This window comes from Rhincodon typus, chromosome 7 (assembly GCF_021869965.1).
Source record: "Rhincodon typus isolate 14 chromosome 7, sRhiTyp1.1, whole genome shotgun sequence".
In the NCBI taxonomy this organism is placed as follows: domain Eukaryota; kingdom Metazoa; phylum Chordata; class Chondrichthyes; order Orectolobiformes; family Rhincodontidae; genus Rhincodon; species Rhincodon typus.
This window is the reverse complement of record NC_063338.1, coordinates 1,452,779-1,465,985: the sequence shown is the minus strand read 5'-3', so window position 1 is coordinate 1,465,985 and position 13,207 is coordinate 1,452,779.

The following is a 13,207-nucleotide window of genomic DNA, read 5'->3' as shown; positions in this document are numbered from 1 at the left end:
ATCTCTGATTCAATTTCCTTCTCTGGGTTAGGGAGATCATTACTCCAGCGAACTGCATTTGTGTGCTCTTAAAACCAAGACAATTGCAGCAAGACTTTCATATTCAGCTTTTACAATCTGATTCCAATAAGAGTTGACCAAAAGTTGCATTCCTCATTGTCATTTGTCCGTGCAAAGTCGCCTGTACTGAATCATGTACAATGAAATTCAAATTTGTCTGAACAGACCATTTTCAAACACTATTTCAAACAATCTGACTCATGAGTACCAAACCAATAGAATGCTGTAGTTTAGCCAAATCTGGGTGCTGCAATGATATGGTGGCTTATGGAAAGGCGCTGGTCTCATAAGCTGGAAATAATGAGTTTAATCCCCACTTCTACCAAGTATTAGTTGTCAATTCCTGAACCAAAGCATGTGCCATTGCCAACTACTGGGCATTAGACCCCTGTCATTGCACAGCTGCCACATTTAAAGCAGTCCTTTCCCTTTAAGTTATGGTACAGTAATAATCTTTGGTGATTCTAATGGTTGTATAAATTGGCCAAGTCAGATTAACAAATGTAGTTTGAATGATGAGGTGATGAGGTGTTGTTGGGGCAGTTTATGAGAGTAGTACTTTCCAGAGGCAACCAGAGACCAGGATATCTGGTAATATGCAATAGCATGGGATTCATTAATGATCTCATAATGAAGATGCCCCTAGGTAGCTGTGATCACAGTGTGACTGAGTTTCATGTTTAGTTTGAGGGAAGGTTGTGTCTAAGATAAGCACTTAAAACCTAAGTGAGTAAACGGCAACAGGACGAAGTTAGGGCTGGCTGAAATGAAGTGGAAAATTTGGTTAAGAGCTGGGTCAATAGACTTGTAATGGTACACGTTTAAGGAGGTATTTAAGAATACTCGAAAAAGCTACATTGCTGTCAGAAAGACTTGAAGAGAGTGAAGGACCATCCACAATGGAGAACGCAATGTACTTCTATGGGTTTATTGACCGTGCTATTCAATGGTTGTGGGCTCGAATCTCACCAGAGTCAAGTTTTAGTTCACGTTTGATAGAAATCAATGATGATCTGCAAAAGCCAATTCATCGTGACTCCTTGTTGTCCAAGCCCGACTGCTGACCTGACAAAGTTTGTCAGATTTTCAGAGCAAGCTTTTTGGGAATAATACCATTTCAAAGGTAATCAGACCAGAATCGGTTGCTGACCAGACAAACCTGCAAAGTTTGTGGAGAAGCCCAACTGGTTCGCAACACAAACTTTCCCTTCCACAGTTGACATGTTATTTTTGAATTTTTTTAACGGTGGAGATTGATAGATGTCTGATTCCCAATGGTTCACAGAGTTATGTGGGTGGGGTGGGAAAAGTGATTGAAGTGTTAGATCAGCCATGACTGTATCGAATGGTGAGGCTTGTCCCCATTAAATGGTGAGGTTTGTTCCCATTTTACAGTAATGTTTCCGGTGGAGAGTTTTAAACAATAACATGATGAGGACAATGTGAATCGACACCACTGAATATCAACTCATCAGCTTTACCCTGCCACTCACACAGCTGGAATATTCCAGCTTCAGATCAGACATTGGAAGATTTATTGAAAAAAGTCAGTTTCCGTGGCTTCCGGCATTGATTACATTATTTGCGAGAATTGTGTAATTTAGGATTTTGGAATTGTCCACTCTGTACAAAAGTGCGTGTCATTAATATCTGTCCAGAAGAGAGGTGGTCCCAAGGCTGACGCCTGGGAACAGCACTGTGCACTCTCCTGGGGTATGGGAAACAATTACTCACAGACAATGTTACATCCCCACTGTCATGGGGTTTTTCATTCCGTCGGCTTCAATTCTTCACAGAACTTGACTCAACAGATCTTGTCACTGAGTAATTTCTTTATTTGTGTTCAGCTCATGAAAGCAGAGCGTAACAGTGGGAGTCTGCTGGGCCCATGACCCAGAGGTTATATTATGCTCTGGAAACCATCCTCTGCTGCTCATCATTTCACAAACACCAGGGAGAAATATCGGCTGCTCTGCACAATTTACTCAACCATTTTCAAAAGGAAGTTAAACCGTCTCAACTGTATCTTGCTCTCTGTAGCTGAATCAATCCCTCAAATTGATTTAATTATCACACTGGCCAAAGGTATAAACGCTGAATATATACCCTAGTTGAGACTGTTCACTCTCAGCCATCTCTTTTCTCTCCAGGAGCTGTCAAAATGATGACCTGAACTGCTTTCTCCCGTTTTCAGTCTCTCTGGAATGGTTTGAACAATAAAATCTATTCTCTGAACTGGGAACAACGTAGTGAAGTTTATACACATCAGGTGCAGTGTATCTGAGCGACAGGACTCCCTAAAGTAACACTTCACGCTGATTCAGACAGCAATGATCTTCCTGTAATATCATGAAGGAAATGGACACAGTTCCCCAAAATTGGAAGAGATTCTCTCTTTCTGAGCAGCTCTGCAGTTTTTGCGCTCTCTCAGTAATTTGGACATGGTTACAAACAGAATGTTAGTTCCTGTGCATGCCGCAATCTTCCTTTTGCACAACCTTCCACAATTTCCATTACTCGCACTCCCACCACCACCAAATCCCCTCCCCCCTCCTCTGCCCTGCAAGCCCGTGTTTGACAGGGAGCTGAAGAGCGCATTCGTGCTGTTCTCCTCCAGCACTGCCTGCCAGTGGAAGATCGTTTACTCCAACAGCCAGTGGAGAGAGCTTGTTCCTGAGGGAAGGCAGCTAACACAGCTTTCTGGGAGCAAGGGAGCAGAATGGGAATAAGCTGTTACTAAAACTCAGTGCTGCTTTCACTCTCGAAAGAAGTGGGAGTAGCCTTAGTTTCCAAGAAAACTCACCTGATTTAGTGATAACGGCTTCAAACCATTGCTGGTTCATTGGTCTAGGGGAAAGATGGAGTAAGTAGGAGCAGCTCTCGAGTTTGAATCGTGGGCGATTGTTGGCGTTCTGTATCTCGCTCAATTCTTCATTTATGAGGTCAGATTTCGATGAGATTGAGGTCAGTGTGAGATCCCTCAGGGTCTTTGTGGTGAATGTATCGTGCATGGAGATAAAGGAAGCAAGTCTTAAAGAACTGCTGCCTGTGATCAATCGTCTTCATCACTGGTGGTCAAATATCCTATATAAATGCAATCTTCTTTATCTTCAATGTTCTAAAACTCCAATTCCCTGTTTCATAGAATCCCTACAGTGTGGAAACAGAACCTTTGGCCCAACAAGTCCACATCAAACCTCAGTGCATCCCACCCAGACCTATCCCCCTATAACCCACCTAAGCTACACATCCCTGAACACTACGGGCAATTTTGCATGGCCAATCCACCCAACCTGCACATCTTTAGACTGTGGGAGGAAAGCCACACAGACATAGGGAGATCATGCAAACTCCACACAGACAAACACCTGAGGCTGGAATTGAACCTGGGTCCCTAGTACTGTGAGGCCACAGTGCTAACCACTGTGCCACCATGCCACCCAAACTGATTCTAATCTGTGGAAACAGTTTCTCACTGTCTGCTTCATCCAAACACTTGTGCCACGAAATCTCCACTTAATCTTCTTTGCTCTAAACAGAACAATCCCAGCCTCTGGAATCTCTCCACAAAACTGTATCCCCTCATCCCTGGGCATGACGAAGCCTGAGATTGGTGACGAGACTGTGGGGGGAAAAAAATCAGTTGGCAGGTGGAAACAAGGAAAGAAAACAAAGCAGAAACCCTGTCTCCAGCTTCGTGAATCTTTCAAAACTTTTGGTGATCCAAGTGGAAGAAAATGGTTTAATTACCCGCCAATGGAGAGAACCCAGTCCGAGGAGAAGGGACAAAAGGTACCGTCCTGATAGTAGGGAGACAGAATGAGAAGAAAATGTTCTTGAAACTCTTTTCTGATTCGAATTCCCGGAGCAACGTAAGACGTACTTAGCTCTGAGCGAGTCTCAGCTGCTTCGGAGGTAGGCGTGAGCTTGAGGAAATGGCTCATTGGTCCAGGGGTATGCTTTTTGCTCAGGGTCTTGTGCATTGTAGAAATGGGAGAGGTCCCAGATTCTAAGCCCACATTTCTTGTTTTCAATTTTGCCAAAATGCTCGATCACCATTCCGAAAAATCAGCTTCGTTAAATGGGGTCAGACTGCCTGAAGTAGGGATAGGGCAGAGGTCCCAATGCAGTGAACACAGCAAAGGAAAACACTTCTTCAAAGCGAAAACAGTCCTGAGGAAGGGTCACTGGACCCGAAACATTAACTCTGCTTTTTCCTTCACAGATGCTGCCAGACCTGCTGAGCTTTTCCAGCAACTTTGTTTTTGTTCCTGATTCACAGCATCCACAGTTCTTTCGGTTTTTATTAAGTTCTTCAGATTGTTCGCCCACGCAATCGACTCTGAATAAAACCTCCAGCTGCATTATTTGCTTAATTCTGGGCGTGAAACTTCCAGAATCGGGGACGTGAAGTGATTGGAGACAGCGCTGAATAGGTTCACGTGAATGGTGTCGTGTATGAGCAATGTCAGCAATGAAGATAGACCGGAAAGTTGGGACCGTTCTCCTTGGAGAACAGAAAGCTAAAGTCTGGCCTGTTTGAAGCTTTGAACAGAGAGTGGTAGGATCTGTAAATCATTGTCTGACTGTACCCAAGACGCAGATTCAATCGATACAAAAGGGAATTAGAGGGTTTTGTTAAAAGCAGCAATGTGCAGAGTTAAAGGGAGAAAGCAAAAGAATGACAATAAAAGAGACACTAATTCACTTATTGCGGAGAGCCAGCACAGCTAATCTGGGCTGCATGGCCTCCATCTGTGTTGTGATTAATTTTATGATTCTGAGTGAAATAAGAGCTTGACCAACAGAATGTGGGAAGTTAAGTAACGGTTATATTTACTCAGCCGAAACAAATCTGGGCAAGGGAATATTACACAACAACAATGAAATCTTTTGATACCATTCTTGAAAGTACTGGCCACACGCCAAGTGAAAAGCTGAATACTTGCCTGAAAAGGGTATAACACCTGCAACCAGAGTGGTGCAGCAGAAGTGTGCTAGTCCCATAACCCCCAGGTTGCTAGATCAAAACTGTCTTTTGCTACAGGCACGGGGCGGTTTGTTCGGTGCTTTAACCAACTGCCTGCTTCCTACATCTCCAACAAATAAGTCATATTTATACACTGACCAAGTCTACCCTGATGAGGTAACACGCTTGTGAAGGTTTTCAATAGTCTTCTCCTGTTATCTGTTGGTCTGCTCTGAACTGAGTCATCAAACTTCCTCTCTGAGATGGGACTAAACTGGTGACATTGAAACACATTACTTCCTGTTTTATTCCATGGCCTGCAGTTATTCCTTATGTTACAAGAGGATCATCACGTTGGAGACAGCATCACAACACAGATACAGTTCACCATTATTAGGATAGATATCACCACTTGTGAATAACCTGAGAAATACAAGCGACAGAGAGTCACTGCGGACTCGAAGGGCTGATTGGCTTCTTTCTGCATGGGAATGACACTATAGGTTTATGACGCCACTCTCCCGGTCTCTGTGACGGAGCGGGTGAGGGAGAAACAATGGCTCATTTTTAACCGTCCCTTCCGCGTTGTATTGTTTGCAGTCCCGCAACTCAGGGCCGTTGGGGATGACTCTCAGTGATTGAGTGTTTCATTCAGATTCTCTTAATCTGGGACTGTTGGTGTCAGTTATCACCTCATTCTTTGGAGGCAGCAAATGAACGGACGCCCGCATTGCAAAACATTTTGTGCAGGATTGCTATGTGAAGATGAATTCTGAACACCAAACGGGTGGCACAGAAAAGAACTCATTAATTTGCCTGAGGGAAGAGTCTCCTGCGCCCATTTCTCTCTTTCCCGCCAGCTCAGCATCTTTCAATCTCTTGGATAACAGACGTTCAGAAGAAGTTCACAAAGAATGTTGCTAATTTCCTGTGCATGAGTGTAACTGACTCCACCCACCCACCCCTAGTGATTGAGAGGTAGCAGAAGAGCGAATTGGCACTGCCCTCCCCCAGCACTGCTTGCAAATTGAAAAACAGTGGTTGAATAATCCGCTAAAGGAGAGAGCTCGATCCCAGGGGAGGGAACAAACAGCACTGTCCTGGGAAAAGGGAGACAGAATGAGAAGAAGATGTCCTGGAAATTCTTTGTTGCTTGGAATTCCTGGAGCAAAGAAGGAAGTACTTCACGCTGTGAGTCTCAGCTGTTTAGGAAGTGGGCAATAGGGTTTGGTGATGGCTCGTTAGTGTCGGGGTATGATTTTTTTAGCTTAGGATTCTTCGACAATGTAGATATCCGAAAGATCCTGGGTTCAAATCCTGGAATGAGCCCAGATTTCTTGTCTTCACTTTTGACAAAATGCCCAAACAATTTTCTCAAAAAGCAGCTTCGTTAAACGAGGTCGGACTGCCTGCAGCAGGGATGCAGCGAACATGACAAAGGGAAACAGCTGTTCAAAGTGAAAATAAGCGTTTCAGTATCTTCGCCCACGCAATCCAACTATGAATGAATCCTCCAGCTGCATTACTGCTCAGTTCTGGGTGTAAAACTTCAGGAAGCGGAGCCATGAAGTGATTGAAGACAGCGATGAACAGGTTCACGTGAATGTTGCCGTGCATGAGCAATGTCGGCAATTGAGATAGATTGGAAAGTTGGGATCGTTCTCCTTGGAGAACAGAAGGCTAAAATCTGGTCTGATTGAAGTTTCCAAGTCATAAGCGGTATAGACAGAGGAAATAATGGACTGAAAATGCTCCAATGCCATGCCTGAAAGAATCGACAATGATTACGCAGAGATTTGAAGTCATTAGGAAAAGAAGCAAAAGTGACATGAGCAAGAACGAGTTCACACAGAAAGTGGTTAAGTTCGATAAATCACTATCTGACAGTGACAAAGAGGCAGATTCAATCAATACAAAAGGGAATTAGATGTTTATTTCTAAAGCAACAATGTGCAGAGTTACAGCAAGAACACAAGTGAATGATTCTAAAAGAGTCACTCATTTACTCATTGTGGAGAGCCGGCACAGTTAAGGTGGGCTGCATGGCCTCCGTCTGCACTGTGAAATCAGAGTTCAACCAACAGAATGTGGGAAGTTTGACAAAGGGTATGTTGACACAGGCAGGACACAGCTGCGCAACAGAATTTTACACAGTGAACATCTTTTGACATCATTCTTTAAGGTAAATGCCACATGCTAGATAAAAACTTGAGCTGGAAAAAGCAACGCTGCTGGTAGCAGAGCCGCGCAGTGGAAGCGTGCTGGCCCCCTAACCCACCAGTCGATGAATCAAAACCATCCTCTGCTACCTGAGAGTTCCATGTTGCCACGTGTGAGAAACGCCCTTGCCAGTGATCTTCTGTAACAAAGCTCTGCTCTGCGCACTGCATTTTGACCAGTTTTCTGCTTCCCGTCGCTCCATTCATCTGAAATAAATATCTCATCGTGATACACGGGCCAAGTTTACACAGGTGAGTTGACACAGTTGTGAAGGTCTGAATGCTCTTTTGTTCTCTTTCGGACTGCTGTGATCTGATTCGAAAAAGCTGTTCTCTGAGATGGGAATAAACTGGGGAAGTTGAAATACTTTAGTTGCAGTGTTTTACATGCAGAGGACTCCCTGTTTAAGACAGCAGCATCCTCCTGGTGAAATGAAGATTCGTGCATAACAAAAGGATCAGCATGTCAGAGACAGCGTCACGGCACAGACATAGTTCACGATGTTTAGAACAGATATCACCAATTGTGGTAACCGCAGAGTGATACAAGCGATGGGCTGAACAGCTTCTTTCTGCGCAGGAATGACGCTCTGTCTCTGTGACGGAGCGGGTGAGGGAGAAACAATGGCTCATTTTTAATCCTCCTTGGCACATTGTACTGTCTGCAGCCCTGCAACTCAGGGCCGTTGGGAATGTCTCTCAGTGAGTGAGTGTTTCATTCGAATTCTCTTAATATGGGACTGTTGGTGTCAGTTATTATTTCACGCTCCGGAGGCAGCAAACGAATGGACGCTTGCTTTGCTAAGGTGTTTCTGTAGGATTGCTGTGCCAGCAAGTCCTGAACACCAAAAGGGCTGCACAGAAATATCCCATTTTAAGTTGCTGAAGGAATTCATCTCCAGTTTCGATTTCCCGCTTTCCCAGCAGCTCTCCATCTTGCTGTCTATCTCTGATGAATGTCTTTTGAACAAAGTTCCAAACTGCTGTTTATAATTTGCTGCACAAGCCTGATTCTACCCCTTCTGCTCCTTCCCTCTTCCATGTTTGAGAGGGAGCTACAGAGCGTATACCACCTCCCAGAACTGCCTGCCCATGAACGGAAATGGTTTAATCCATTTACCAATAGAGGGAACCCTGTCCCAGGGGAAGGGACAAAAAGCACCACCCTGGCAACATGGAGACAGAACGAGAAGAAGATGTTCATTGCTGCTTTCACTGCCCGAAGCAACGAGAAATAATACTTTTGTCTAACCAACCTGTTCAGGGATGTTATTATACACCTCTGGAGCAGATAAAATTTGAACTCTGGTCTCCTACGTCCGAGGTAGGGACACTATCACAGTGTCACCTGAGTGGCACCTGATTCATTGTTAAGTGGGACATCACCAGGCTGGGCCGTTGGTCTCACAGTCTGACATGCACTTCAGGTGGCTGTCGAGCGTGTGAGAAATTGCAGGTTTGAATCCTGCATAAGATCTTGTTGCGTTTGACACGTGTTTTTTAAAATTTTAGGGAGACCATGGAGGTGGTTCTTTATGAAATTGATTTCAGTCTATGATCCCAAATATATCCCAATTTGCTGTGAATATAACACTTCATCTCACTTCACCTGACGAAGGAGCTGTGCTCCAAAAGCTTGTGATTTCAGGTAAACCTGTTGGACTATAACCTGATGTGGCATGATTTCTGATTTTGCATCACATTCGGAGGAAAAGGAATCAAATTTTAAGCAATGTCTGCCAATGGTACACTGGCTTCCTCACTGGTGTTGATAAGCTTTATATAAATGCAAAGATGTCTCCTTTAACTGATTTAAATCCAAGTACTCTGTTTACTGACTCTGGTCAGTGAAAAGAATTTCTCATTCTCAGCTTAATCAAACTGCCCAACCTCACTGCTATCTACCTGCAACATTATAAACTACACCAAAATTGTCCGTTGGTAGGTGGAAACATGGAAAGGAAACAAAACAGATAACCCAGTTTCCAACTTCATTAATCTTGCAAAATACTTTGTGATCCAGACTCAAGGGAAAGTGAAGGGCGAACTTTCTGATTAAGCAGAGCCAGTCAAGACATCTTTCCCTGCCTTAAGATGCTGGGACATTGACTCTAATGTTCTTGGTGTTATTACCTGATCTGAGACATTGAAGTAACTAGAATTCAATGTAAAAATCAGGAATTCAAATAGAATCTCGGCTCTGGCACAATTAGATACTTAGGAACAGACAAGAAGTGGAAAGGCTCGAAGGGAGATGGCGCCGGGTTCAGGATAGCTGGTTCCTGGTGACACGAATGTCTCTGCAGTGGATGGGATTAAACTGTTTCCATGTTCCAGCAGAGAAACAGGCGACACTGAAGCCGGCACCTGAGGACAAATGTGTTTTCTTTGCCAGTGAAAATCACGGCTTCGCAAAGTGGGGACTATTGAACTAAAGCAGTGACAGTAATTATTTTTGCTGGTTGTTCACCTTGTGAATGTTACCATTGCTGCTCATGTCCCTGTTAACGCCACAAGTCTGCAGCATGTAGGCATTAGGTGTGCAGACTGTCTATGGTGCAGTGGAAAATGTGCCTGACTATGAATCAGGAAATTGTAGGTTTGATTCTTATCTGGCTCAAGTGCAATTCTCAACTACTTTATATTTCCAAACTCATCTCTCTCATTGTCCTGAAGCCCAGATGATGTTTGAGTCTGATCTGAAGGAATTGGAATCCTTTCACTGTCTCAAATCAGTGAATGTCACTGAGAACATCAGAGTCAATGTCCCAATGTCATCAGAGGAGGGGAAGCTGAAGTAGTACTATAAGCTGCTCACGGGCATCTTTCAATTTCCCAAAACCACCGACCCAATCACTGCAGCTCCTGGGAATAGATAGGAAAGAAAACAAAAAAACCCAGTCTCAACTTGGTGAATCCTGAGGAACGGGAATCAGAAAGGAGTGAAGGGTGAACTGTCCAACTGGACAGAGACAGCCAAGGCATCTTCCCCTAGTTTAAGAAGCTGGGACATTGACTCTGATGTTCTCGGGGACATTCACTAATTTGAAAGGATTCCCATCATAGCTGGTCTGCTTTTGCTGTTGTCATTGTGAGGACAATAAATTGAACTGGGGCCAAAGTGGTGAAAGCACCGAATCCTCACCCATAGACCACTGGGGATGAGGACAGATATACTTGTGTCATTTCTTAAAATCACAGTTTCTTGCTTTTATTTCACTGGAGATCAGTTTCTCCTCCAAAATGACCTAATCATCGAGTTTTTACAGCACCGAAAGAATGCCATCACCGCAATTTCCAGCACTTAGCCTGTAGCCTTCTGTGTTCTGATGTTTCAAATGTTCATCTGAATGATACTTTCTCTGTAACGTTTTAATCTCGACCAATACAACAAACAAGACTAAAGTTTGAGATAGGAAAACTGTGTTCATGTCCCCTCAGGGAACTGAACCTCATTTTCACCCACAGAAGGAAAGAAACAGGGACACATTCCGCTGACAGTGACAGAGGCCTCAGGAGAGACCAACCTCCCAGAGGGTAGCATTTCACCCACTTGGCTTATATTGTCCCATTTCAGACTTCAAAACCAGAGACTGGTTACAGCAAAGAAAGGAAGCATTCGGCGGCTGCTCTGGTTCTGTGTTCCTCCCCTACTGTCTCCCTGTCAATCTGCAGTTTATACTGCCTCACCTTGCAATGGAAGCATCAGGTGTATAAAAGTTACCACAGGCCCCAGGGAGACTCAAACTCACAACTGCTGGTTTACAAGGCCAGTGCTTTAACCACTGAGCTGTGGAGCCAGCACAATGCTCTTTTGGGAGATAGAGGCTCACATGTATTAGAAACTGCAATGTAATAGATAATTCGATAGCCTGTGCATTAAAAACCAAGATGAAGTAAAACCGAGACAGAGCCAAGTGGATCATTTGCAGAAGGATGGGAGAATGCAAGGTCGAATCAGACAGTGTCCAGGGTGATGTAGAGATCTTCCCCAATTGTCAAGGGATTACGATTCAGTACCTTCACTGCCATGGCTTGTTAATGGTTAACAATTACAGCAATAAAAATGAAATATTGACTGATCTTTTGGAGCAGAATTATGTCGTGGACCAGTCAGAATCACTTCACTGCATGTTACAGTTTCACATCAGCAATGTCAGCAGCAGTTGCCTGACGTGCAATCAGTTTAAAACAAGAACAGAGGGGATGTCAGGAAAAGTGAGGGGCGTTGGTGGTTTGTGAGTATTGACTGTAGGCCTCGTGGGGTCAGGCTCAATGTGAGTGCTGAACACAGGTCTTCACTGTTTACCCTGGTATACAGATCACTCAGGATCATTCACATAATGACGCTCCTTTGTGCGTGGTCCTTTGCACATCTCACCTCGGTTCAGTGCCTCGAGGGGATTGGGAGCCATGCATTTTTAACTTGACAACTGACTCAGATCAGTTTTGCAGCCTGATATTAAGGACATAACTTTGAGAAGAAAGATACCATTCAGCCTATAAGTCTGCTCTGTGATTCAATGAGATCATGTCTGATCTGATAATCCTGAACTACACTCTCCTTGCCTTTCCCATATCATTTGATACCTTGAATATACTAACGAGCCAGCCTTGACAGCCCTCTGCTCTAAAGAGTTCTACGGGTTCACAACTGTCTAAGAGAATAAATCCTTCCTCATCTCTGTCCTAAATGTGTGACTCCCATTCTGATATCAGGCACTCTGGGTAAAAAGACTGTATCCGAAGTGAAACAACCTTTCTGCATCCAAACCGTAAAATCTCCCAAAAACCTCAGTGGTTAGCATTGCTGTCTCACAGCGCCAGAGACCCGATCTAATTTCACCCTTGGGTGACTATCTGTGTGGAGTTTGCACATTCTCCCTGTGTCTGTGTGGGTGTCCTCAGGGTGCCTTGGTTTCCTCCCACAATCCACAGATGTGCAGGTTAGGTGGATTGGCCATACTAAATTACCTGTCATGTCCAGGAGTGTGTATGTCAGTTGGACTAGCCATGGGAAATAACAGAAATATTAGTCTCTTCTGAATTTCTGTCCTAGACGGATAAGGCTGTTGCAAACTTGTTTTGCAACATGTTAGGAGAGGATTTTCAGATCAGAAACTCAAACTAAATAACATACCAAGATCTGAGCAAGATACTTTATTCATTATTCATTCATCACTGGATATTATTGGCCTTCGACTGTAATTTTGAGTAAAATCAAAACGTATCATAAACCTAAATACCGTCATCAAATCTCACTTCAATCTCTTTTGCACTGTGGACAACGCCATCAGTTTCCACAAACCAGCCATACAAATAATATCCCTCATTCCTTAAAACATTCTGATAAATCTCCTTTACATCTCTCCACAGACCCTCATATCCTTTGCACTTGTTTGTGCAGACCCAAGCACTCTGTGTTTATCTAGATGATGTTATCACACACAGGCAATTTCTCAGTAACATCACCCTGATTCCCGGTAATTCCTCAAACATGAGAGTCTCCTCTGACCCGGCTGCTTCTGGTATCTTTTAAGACCATAAGACATAGGAGCAGAAATTAGGCCATTCAGCCCATCGAGTCTGCTCTGCCACTCAATCATGGCTGAGAAGTTCCTCAACCCCATTCTCCTGCTTTCTCACCGTAACCCCTGATCCCCTTGATAATCAAGAACCTATGCATCTCAGCCTTAAATGTACTCAACGACCTGGCCTCCACAACCTTCTGTGGCAGTGAATTCCATAGATTAACCACTCTCTGGCTGAAGAAGTTTCTCCTTATCTCCATTCTACAAGGTCTTCCCCTTACTCTAAGGCTGTGCCCTCGGGTCCTAGACTCTCCTACCAATGGAAGCATCTTCAGAACATCCACTTTGTCCAGGCCATTCAGTATTCTGAAAGTTTCAATTAGATCCCCCCTCATCCTTCTAAACTCCAATGAGTATAGTCCCAGAGT